Source organism: Papaver somniferum, chromosome 9, assembly GCF_003573695.1.
Source record: "Papaver somniferum cultivar HN1 chromosome 9, ASM357369v1, whole genome shotgun sequence".
In the NCBI taxonomy this organism is placed as follows: Eukaryota; Viridiplantae; Streptophyta; class Magnoliopsida; order Ranunculales; family Papaveraceae; genus Papaver; species Papaver somniferum.
The window spans coordinates 142,788,489-142,800,337 of record NC_039366.1 but is presented as its reverse complement, the minus strand read 5'-3'; the positions used below and the strand labels follow the sequence as shown (position 1 = coordinate 142,800,337).

Genomic DNA, 11,849 nt, shown 5'->3' with positions numbered 1-11,849 from the left:
ATATGCAAATTGGAATTGATAATCATGCGGAAGTTTATTTGGATCCCCTAACTCCAATAGCAGAAGATCGTCATTAAAACTCCACGTAACTCCTTCAATCACATAGCACAAATCACATCTTAATTCAAATTTTCACCATATACATCTCTGCCTCCATTTCTGAAACAAGAATCAAACCAGATGGTTTCCAAGCTTTAATTAACATATACCTTCAAACTGTATCGTCTTCCATTCACTAGTTTAATGGCCAAAAAATATTTTGAATCTCGAGACTCTTCAACAAATCTGCAGGGATTTCAACTGTAACGGGATCTTCATCCAACAAATCACCTAATCTATTAGTAATGTCTTCTACCTCAACGTGGACCGGTTGTTCATAGGATGAAGCCATATCTTGAGGAAAAACCATGAGAAAACACTGAACAAATCTTAATGACACCTGATGAATTGCTAAAGAAGAATAATGTTAGGGTTCTAAACCAAAACACAAGGTTTATGTGATAAAAATAAGTATAAATCCCGGATAGTTGAAGAATTAAGAGGTTTAGAAGAAGATTAAGAAGAGAATAAGAAGATTAGAGAGATTGAAAGAGTTCTTGTATTAATTCTTAAGTCTTTTATAAAGCTAAGATGTAGTATATATAACTGCTAAGACTTACAGAACAAGAAGTAGAGTCCTAATTAACCAGGAAATCTAAAGTAAGCTAAAAATAGAAAAGCTATGAAAGGAAACTAGTTTGGGTCGGTGTTGGCACCGCAACATCCCACCCTGCTTGAAAAATGACTTGTCCTCAAACCTGAAATTCTGGAAATATTTCACGAGACAACGAATGCGGCGCATTTTGTACTCTCCATATAATGCTCTTAAGCCACTGGTACGGCTTACCACGATCAAACACAAATGGGTAAAAAGAAATGTTTTGGAAATCATCGTGAGATATGTATTTAAACTTACCGCGGTCAAACTCAAAACTTGCATACTTGTTGGTGGTATAGATGTCAACTACGTTAGTCGTGACTACTAAACGTCTGACTTCATAGTACAAACACGGAGTGTCAGTCCCAACTTTTGTTTTGTTGCCCATCAGAAACCCATGTGCAACTCCATAAGCTTGATTGTTAAATAATCGGAGTACATAAGCATTGTCACAAAAATCACCAACCAGGTCTATAATATCCACATTTCTGTTTAGAACTAGTATCCACCAATCTAGTCTTCTAACTTCGACATAACACCTAACACCAATAGTGTTATCCAGTATTCTACTCAAAAATGTAGCAACAGCAGGAGCAAAGAATGTCGCACTAATAAAGCCAAGAAACCATTTCCCTTCTGTAAACTTCTGTTGAATCTCAATAAGAACACTACGAATACCAGTAGTCGTTGGCATTATCCGTTTTTCTAAAGGGTCCCCGACTTCGACTAGCTGGAATGCTCCAACTAATTGATATATATTCTCATAAATAAGCAGCCTACGAGATGTAATGCAGCATTGGCCAGCTGTACCAACAACAACAAACAAAACAAAATGGACAGCAAGAGAGACGTCTACATCCTCCATTACAATGATGACATTGTTGCCACTTAATTCCGGCAAACATTCACCAAACCGCTGATTAACCGTCTGTTTAACCATTAGTCGCAGTTTACTTCTAGTGAATGAAACCAAAGGAGCATTGTGTTTATCTCTTGCTATGGCTTCATCAATCACAAAAATTTCCACAAGTTCAAGCTGTTGACCATCATTTCTATGTAACAACTGAGATGTCCGTATAAGATCAACCGCAAAAGCACAAGACTTACCACAGGGTTCAAAATGGGAAGTATTAATTGCTTCTTCGCTATTAGCATCATTGAGCACAATAAATGGAGATTTCTCTCCAGATTCCAAAGTAACTTTCTTAAAGTTCCGTTTTGCAATCGGAGATTTCAAATGCTGCCTTGTAAAAGAATCATAATGTTTGCTCTTCGCCGCTGCTCTGGCATATATATGCAAGCCAACTATGTTCGAACCAAAAATTGGTATGGCCTTGATTTCAGCACTAAAACAAAATTATTACTCACAGTGTCTTTTAGTGAACGAATGAAAGAACCTTCTTTACTTGTTGAACTAACTACTCGAAATGTAGTAGCAGCACAAATTAATCCATGTTCTTCAACAGAAAGGATTACATTCCCGTGGCAGCTAAAAAACGAACCCCATGAATTAAACTGAAGATGAGGATATACGGAAGAAAAAATGACATTTAAATAATCACCATCGATCCAAAACATTTCGGTACTTGCTATTGTTGTATAACCAAAAGACCAATGATCCTTTATGAAGTTCTCATGAGGTTGGAAAGTAGTATATGTCTTATGGAAAATTGATAGACCATCAACATACCTGTAGTATTGGACAGTATGTTCAAAAAGTGTTATACTTGCATACCAAAACCTTTGTTTTGAAAGAAGAAAAAGACTCTCTGTTCTTAGTAGTAACCAAAATGTTGGTAACTTAATAATAAGTTCCACTCCTATCTCAGTTTGTGTAGTTGTCGTCGAGATTACCTTTCCTCTTTCGTAGTAATTACCTCCTACGAACACACTTCTTTGACCAACACAGTGATCCTTGAGACATCCTTCTTGAGAACAAAGACTTGACAATAATTCTCTCCTTGAATCTCTTACAACATCCCTTCTTTCTAGTGAGAAAAACTCGTTGTGGTTCGACTTTGCAATATCTGTAGGAGTGCTATTATCAATGGGTTTGTCACGGTAACACTTAACAAGTTCACGGAAATACTTGGAATCATCAGTGCACCATGCAAGGGTAGTGTTAAAGAATGTTGAGAAGTATACCGATCCATGCCATACTCGAGCAAAGAAGGATTCACCGTCATTTTTGACGAAAACGTCATTCGACATTCCACATCGTAATACACCGTACCATTCATTAACACCAACTTGAAGGTCAGTGATATTACTGTACTTCATAATGGCAACTGCAAGATGAAACTTAGTTTATATAAAGACTACTCTCTTTATTGATGTTTAGAAAATCTCTCAAAACTAAACACAAGCTCTAATCTTGCTCATGTAATCAACCACAACTTTGGTGATCATATATATATAGAACTATGAATTCCTTTTCCTAGTCCTATTACCTTATTACATGTCTTTCCTTTTCTTAGAACTAGATGACTTCTAATTCCCTTAGGATTACATCAATTTCCTAATCTTGTCCTAACCAGCTTGTTAGTGACTTCTATGTTGAAGTTTAACCAACATTCTCCCCGTTAAGCTTCAACCTTACCCGTGACATATCTTGTACTCCAATCAATTGTCTCATTTCTTCAAACTTGATCCGAGCTAATGCCTTTGTCAATATATCTGCTTTCTGCTCAGTTCCAGGTATGTGTTCTACGTTAATGACCTCCTTTTCGATGAATTCTCGTATGAAATGATACCTTTTGTGAATGTGTTTCGTCTTCCCATGAAACACTGGATTTTTAGTGAGTGCAATTGCAGACTTATTATCAATCTTGATGAGAACTTTTTCAGACTCTCTTCCTTTGATTTCACCCAATAATTCTTGAAGCCATATTGATTGTTTAGCTGCTTCTGTTGCAGCCATAAACTCAGCTTCACAGTATGAGAGGGCTACATTGTCTTGCTTCTGTGAACACCATGTAATATGTGCTTCTCCTAGATAAAATATATGACCAGTCGTACCTTTTCCATCATCTTGGTCAATATTATGACTGCTGTCACTATACCCAACAATTCCTTTTGATCCTCCTCGACCATACTTCAATCCACAGCTGATTGTTCCTCTTAGATATCTCAATATCTGCTTTATTACATCACCATGAGATTTGCGTGGACTCTACATATAACAGCTTGCTACTCCCACAGAGAAAGCCAATTCTGGTCTTGTGTGTAACAAGTATCTAAGACATCCAACATTTCTTCTATAACTCGTTGGATCAATCTCATCTTCTTCTTGTGCCTTTGAAACTTTAAGTCCAAACTCCATTGGTATCTTAGTTGGATTACAAGTTTCAAGTCCTGCTTCTTTCAGAATTCTCCTTGCATAAGTTTCTTGTTTAATCTGAATCCCATCTACTCCTTGATGGACTTCTATGCCAAGGTAATAAGTGAGTTTTCCGAGGTCTGACATCTCAAACTTTGATGACATTTCTATCTTGAACTCATTGATCACCTTAAGGGAGTTGCCAGTCAAAAATAGATCATCTACATAGACTGCAATCACAAGAAGCGTTCCCTTTTCTTCTCTTATGTATACTGATGTTTCTTTAGAGCACTTAACAAATCTGATTTCTCTTAAGATTTGATCTAACTTTGTATTACAGGCTCGAGGATCTTGTCTTAGACCATATAGAGCTTTTGATAACTTATAAACCTTATGCTCTTGTCCTTTTACTTCAAAACCTTCTGGTTGTTCAACATACACATCTTCTCGCATTTCACCATGTAAGAATTCTGTTTTAACGTCTAAGTGGTGAATTTCCCATGAGTTTGATGTTGCTTCTGCTATTAAGAGACAAATTATCTCTAGTCTAGCAACTGGTGCGAAAACTTCATCAAAGTCTATGCCTGATTCTTGAACGTATCCCTTAGCTACAAGTCTTGCCTTATATTTGTTAATAGTTCCATCAGCATTCCGTTTTATTTTGAAGATCCACTTAAGACCAATCACTTTTACCCCACCTGGCTTATCAACTAGAAACCAAGTCTTGTTTCTGTTGATTGAAATAATTTATTCTCTACATGCTTGTGTCCATTTAGTCGAGACCTTTGCTTCCTGAAAATTCCTTGGTTCATCATTAACAGAAAGTAGCATAATCTCATATTCTTCTGCAGATTGAAGAACATAATCCTCCAGATACTGTGGCTTTTGTACCTGTCTTGTTGATTTTCACAGTGGATTGGGTTGAGTTATTTCATCGATCTCCTCTTCTTCTTCTTCTTCTTCTACCAGATTTCTGAAAGCTTTGAATCTGTCAAATGCTTCACTCTTTTCTTTCATAAGAATAGACCACATATATCTTGAGAAGTCATCTATAATAACAAATATGTATTTGTTATTTGCAAGGGTTTGTGATGTAATAGGACCACATAAATCAGCATGAAGAAGCTCTAATGGCTTTGAGGCTCTGAATGTTGTTGATTTTGGGAAACCTTGACGAAGTAGTTCACCAAAGCTTGTCTGCCGAAGTAGTTCACCAAAGAAATATATGTCGGAGATATTTGTTCACACAGATGTACAGACATATCAGACGACACACAATAATTACCAGAGGATGATTCAACAAATTTAGTCTTCTTAGGATTTATATAAGAGATTATACATGTTTCCCCATGATTAAGAACTTGATTATTCTCAACAGTAGATAAAGAAGAATTATTACTATCAGAAATCACTAAATCAGTAGATTTATGAGAATTTGAAAACTCACCAATAACATTCCGTGAATCATGCGAAATCTCTTCAACCAACGATGTAGCAGGATCAACCCTAGCATCTTTAGATGATGATGAATTCTCTTGAATCGCTGGTGAAACTTCTGTAACCTGATTTTCATCTTTCTCTTCAGAAGTAGCTTTTATATTCTCATCATTTGATGTATTAAATTCTTGTAAAACATATGGAACCTCATCGACCATTTGTTTTTCTTCATCCTTAGAAACTTGATTTTCTTCATCTTTTTGAGTTGTCGATGAAACTTTCTGTTTAATGGTACTTAATATCATTCTAGCATCAACAAATCTCTCAGGAACAAAACGAGCACGAACTAAAGAGCAAAATTCTTCCCATGTAGTAACTGTAGTCGTGGTTTTTTTCCAACGATACCAAGCATAGGCATTACCTTTAAGATGCGCAGAAGCGATAGTGATTTTTTGATTGTCGGCCACCATGTGTAATCTAAAATATTGATCGGCACTAAAAATCCAATCATCAAGGTCATCTCCATAAAAAGTAGAAAACTGCAAACCAATAGCTCCATCACGAATAGGAGTTTCAAGAATTTCATCACCAATACTAGGGTTAGTAGTACACGGATGGGTTTGCTGATGACCAGTAACATGGGCAATAAGTTGAGGAACAAATTCACGAAACACAACACGTAAAGATTTTGTGAGTTCTGTTTCTAGAGTGTTTGTCTGATCTTCTGTGTAAGTCATCGTAAAAGAAAATGGTGTAAAAATAGGTACATGATAAACCTGCTTTGATACCAGATGTTAGGGTTCTAAACCAAAACACAAGATTTATGTGATAAAAATAGGTATAAAACCCGGATAGTTGAAGAATTAAAAGGTTTAGAAGAAGATTAAGAAGAGAATAAGAAGATTAGAGAGATTGAAAGAGTTCTTGTATTAATTCTTAAGTCTTTTACAAAGCTAAGATGTAGTATATATAACTGCTAAGACTTGCAAAACAAGAAGTAGAGTCCTAATAACCAGGAAATCTAAAGTAAGCTAAGAATAGAAAAGCTATGAAAGGAAACTAGTTTGGGTCTGTGTTGGCACCGCAATAAATAATCGAATCACTCTAATACTCAGACAAATAATCCAGAACGCCGAAGAGAAAATCACCCTAATGGTGAAGAGAAATCGTCCTGGAAAACACCTTTACTTTTAACTTTAATCTTATCTTATGATTTTTGCTCTCCAATTTAGAATTAGTCGTGAGAAATGTCTTTACTTCTGAACTATTCTTTTGCCTTTCTGGAAAGGATTCAGAAAGATCTACAAAACAAGATCCATTGTTAGCATGAAATTCGAAAAAAAGAAAAAAAAAATGAAACCAAGCAAAAGATACATTATGCACCCAGATGCAACTTGGCCAAAATTTACTTCCTATAAAAATATGCATTATGCACCCAGGTGCAACCTGACTAATTTATTTCCTATAAAAATGTGCATTATGCACCTAGGTGCAACCTAGCCAAAATTTATTTCCTGCAAGAATATGCATTATATACTCAGGTGCACCTGGCCAAAAACCTATTTCATATAAGAATATAAAAAAAATATTATGCCATCTGGCGCAACCAGGCCAAAACCTATTTCCTATCATAATATGTATTATGCGCCCAGGTGCATCTTGTGTACTTCGTGGATAAATCTAGGTTTGTCCTACTAATCACCCACGAATATATTATACACAACCAAAATCACTAGTTTATGATCTCGAGCAATACGTCCACCACCATTACCATCACATTCACCAACAAGACATCAACAAAAAACAAGTATTAAAGAAGAAAAATAACAATGAACAACAAAAAATTCAAAAAAATATACATTATGCACTCGAGTGCAACCTGGACAAAATATATTTTTGCGGTAATTTGCGTTACCTCCCCTGCCAAGATCGCTAATTTGAGTTACCTCCCTACAGAAATTAAATTAGCAAGACCTCCCTTCGTTACATTTTCCGTCGACTTTTTTGTTAGCCGAGGTGGCAATAGTGAATACGTGTTAAAAGTATACTCGTGGCAAAAATAATACCCATTATACCCTCATCTTCCTCAACTAAATTTCACCCAGAACCGTCAAATTTAATTCTTTTGGAAAAACCAATTTCACCTCGCATCTCGAAAAACCAACTACTAAAGTAATGAAACTACGATCTTAGATCTCTAGCTTCACTGATTTACACTGTTAATCATGATTTAAAAAACGAAAAGAAAATCTAAAGTCGATTTCACTCATCCAAATCGGGAAGAATCGGAAGACAGAACAAACTTAGTATCACTGGGCACAATTTTAATGGCGGCTTAAAATTGACGGGATCAGCAAGAAGTAAAATTTGTAGCAGGTAATATTCATCTTGGTGGAGAAGAGTTCTGGTGTTTTGGGATGTAAAACAAGGTGAAATGAACAAACCCATTACACGGATCGGTTGTTAATGGTAGTGAAAAGTTTCTAATGGCAGACCATCTAATTTCCATTAGCTACTGTCTGATAAAGATGATTTGGGCTTTCCACGAATTCCAAAAGATCCAAAACTTTTGAATCACGGTGCTTGCATATTTTGATTGTGGTAAATTTGGTTTGACGTTTGAGTTTCTTAAATCGTTTAACGTATATTTCATTGTGTATTTGATTTATCTTGATGAAATTCCTGCAAGTGAGATGTTAGCGATGTATAAGATGAAGAAAGCACAGTGGGTATTTTGGGAAAATGAAGATCCATGTGTAAAATTTGGTCCAGTTGTACAAAGTAGGTGACTCAGCTAACAGGCCTAGACGGAAAATGTAACGAAGGGAGGTCTTGCTGATTTAATTTCTGTAGGGGAGGTAACTCAAATTAGCGATTTTGGCAGGGGAGGTAACGCAAATTACCCCTATATTTTTCTATCAGAATATACATTATGCACTCATGTGCATCTTGTGTGTTTCGTAGATAAATCTAGGTTTATCTTAGTAATCATCAACAACATAAAGTCCAGCATCATTACCAGCAGATTTGTGTTTAATTAATAAGAGAATCAATTCAATACTATAACAGGACCAGATTTAAATCAATTCGTGCAAGTGCATTCAAGCGTTCACGAATTTTGCGTTACCAATTGATAGACACATTATTATGTCTGATATGATCTCAATTGTATATATCGATAGTGCTCGATTTTGTGTTTGTTTGGTTATTTTATGTCTTTGTAGGTATTTTTGGAGAAATAAACTTTTGGGGAGAATTTGGCTCGAAAAGTGGCATTTGAACCCTCGCAGAAAATTACTAAAGGCATCCCAGAAGTGTGTTAAAGGCTCCCATAAAAGTACCCAGGGCACCCCTGAAAAAATACTAAAGGCACCCACGTAACTGATTAAGGCACCCCAGTGATAACATCACCTGCACTTTGGACAAGGACAGCCTTCTTCTTCACGTTTAAAATTGAATTTTTGGGACTGAAAATACTTTCTCATCTGCGTAAAATTCCGGAAAGATTGTGGGTGAGATTTGGCTAGAAATTTTCACGGGAACCGATTGTTATTATCCTGTTGCTACGAAACAGGACTGGTAATGGGTCCATTCACCTAAAAAAAGGGGAGATTTCGGTTGCAATAATTCTATTGAACCCACTAAACTAACCCACCGTCAAGCCCACCGCATACGTGGCAAGAATTTTTCATTTTTCTTTATTTTCTCTTTCTTGTTGGCGTGTTCGGATAGTTACTCCCTCTTTACCACGAACACCAGAGGAGAAACAAATCTGAATGGCGTAGGCTTCCCATTTTCTATACTTCTCAATTATAATGTGCTCGGTTTTTGATTCAATAGATGGAAGAAACCGGAAGCCAGAATTTCTCCCGTTGTTCGTTTCATCCAATTTCATGGTTAAAAAGAAGTTCAAAGAAAAAAAAACTTCTATTTATCATTCAAAATTTCAATCATCACATCCATGGAACCAAGAGTTTAATATTAAATTTTAAAATTGAATCCCGTGAATTTCCTATTCTTTAATTGACTTACCATTGAATTTGATGGAAGATTATTTTGTTCAGGGTTTTGAAAATTGGAATGAGCTACAGGAATCGGAGAAGGAAACGGAGAGGTTTTATCTTAGACAATTGCACCTTGTATTAGTTCCTATTTATTTAATACAGTAAGTGAAATGGTTTCTTTTATGTGAGAAACAACTACAGTAGTACCATGAAATTGGATTCCTTGTTATTGGCCATAACAAAACAATTTAGCTGTGAGACCATGAAGACTAATCAATGGGTCTGTTAGCTTGTTTGCTCGGTGACTAGATTAAAGAAATGGTGGTGATTGTGATGGCTGTATGGGCAGTGTTTCAGGTGCTAATGGAGACTTCAAGGGTTCTGCAACCAGTGATGAAGAAATGGCGCTGTATGTGACGCTGTGTATACATGAAAGAAGAGGAGTTTGTATGGGTTGAGCTGTTGTCGATGATGGTGCTGTGAAGAAAATACAAATGAAATTGGTGTTCATTGTGGTCAGTCTCGACAGCAACGAGGTGATGCCTATGATAGTTGATAATTGGAGGCAGTGGTGAAATTGATTATTGGCAGTGATTGGTTCTATTGAAATGAATTGTTATCAAATGTATACAGACGTTAGAGTTCGTCCACGACCATGGTGCAGTCAGCGAAAACACGGAGCTGGTAAATCTGCAAACGTCGGTGAAGAAGAAAGATAGGAAATGGGTTCGAGCAGTCGATGAAGTTGAGATACCTAAGATGGCTGATTTGAATGAGTGGAAGATGGTTGAAGTAGTTCTGTATGTGGGGTTTCTTGGTTGGAAATGAATGGCAGAATGGCAGAATGGCTGAGATGATTGCAAGCGGAAGTGGAGAATGGTCTATAGAGATGGTGCTGGTTGTGAAGATGTGATTCTAGGCTGAGCAGTGCAGGCAGCGGTTGATGTTACAGGAAGTGGAGATGTATGTTTTTGGAGTAGGATGGCGTGAACTGGGGTTTATCATTGGCTGTGCAATCATCCACTGGCGAAGAAGTATTTTAGGGTGCTCTTTTGTGCTACTCCTTCAGGTGAATACCACATCTTTTGAAATATTATTTGCAATGCAGGCTGGTGAAAAACTTCTTCCAAGCTATAGAGCTGAAAGGTCTTGATTGTATGTTGCGTGGAAGTTAGCATTTTTTTGACAATGTTAACTACAAAGACCCACTGTTGTAAGACTTCATATGTATGAAATGTTATGTTTAAGAATTTTCTTCTAACTTTCCATTATTGTTTTAACATAACTACTGAAGGCAGAACCTAAAAGTACCTTATGCTTCTGAAAAAAGGAAGAAAATGCACCTCGTTGAGACTGATAAAATCCAAATCCAAATAAACTAATGCATTCAGGGTCACACTGTGACCATCTTTATTCAAAATATGATTCATAAAATTGTTAAAAATAAAACTTCCAAACAGAACTAATGTTGCCTTCGGATAAATCCTCCATTGCCTTCTTGTAAGCTGGTACCCTGGTACGTTGGTGCGGAACTCTCAAAATATGGACTTCTCCATGGTTGAGGTACTCCAAATGCAGTCGATACACTTTCAAACTGTCCAGAGAGTCCTCCTGGTGCAGGTGCAGCATTCCCATAATGAACATAAGGTGTTCCATATGCGCTGTTAATGTTTCCATAAGATAAAATCTATGGTGTCGGGAACTGCATCGTGGCATTTCCTATGTTTCCTACTCTTTGGAGTTCAGCTAATTGCTGTAAACATAAAAAAAATAATAAGAATATGTCAGGCTTCACCAAATTAAACCAACGGAACATAAGTAGGGAGAAACAATAGGTTTGCAACTGTACCAACTCAACAAAAGGCCATACAAATTATTGCCAGGAAGTAAACATAGTCATATTAGCTATCCACCAACTTTTACCAAAGTCACGTTTTAGGTACTCTGACAAGATATTATGGCACAAACATCTACCGCCAGGAATTGTACGGTTTTAAACCATCAATTCAGCCAACTAAATACTTTTCAGTAGGTTTCAAGCAAAGAAATCTTTTAAGGCTTACCAGTAACTGGTTGTACTCTCCCCTATGAAGATTACTGATTTCAGCTCCGCCCAATGACTGAAATGCACCCGCTATGTTTTGTTGATTCGAGATTTCTTTAGTGGTCTAACAAATAAACATCGAAAAACTTAAGACAAACAGATTGAATACTTTCACGAGATTAAAGCATAAATAATCAAAATGAATCAAAAACTCACAGTGATGTTTGCCTTCTTACTACTCGTTTTTCTTTTCTTCGATAGCTGAATATTACTTACCAGGCTTTGTTGCTCGATATTTGTTCATTGGTCTAACAAATGCACATCAAAGTTCAATAACATCAGACTAAT

At 36.5% G+C, this 11,849-nt stretch overlaps 1 long non-coding RNA gene across 1 annotated transcript; it reads left to right on the top strand.

Annotated features, from left to right (window-relative positions):
* Positions 1-9,134: 9,134 nt before the first annotated feature.
* LOC113308487 lies at positions 9,135-10,718 on the top strand. The gene is made up of 2 exons (XR_003339821.1): positions 9,135-9,234; positions 9,518-10,718. It is a non-coding gene; the product is annotated as an uncharacterized LOC113308487 (long non-coding RNA).
* The last annotated feature ends 1,131 nt before the right edge of the window (positions 10,719-11,849 follow it).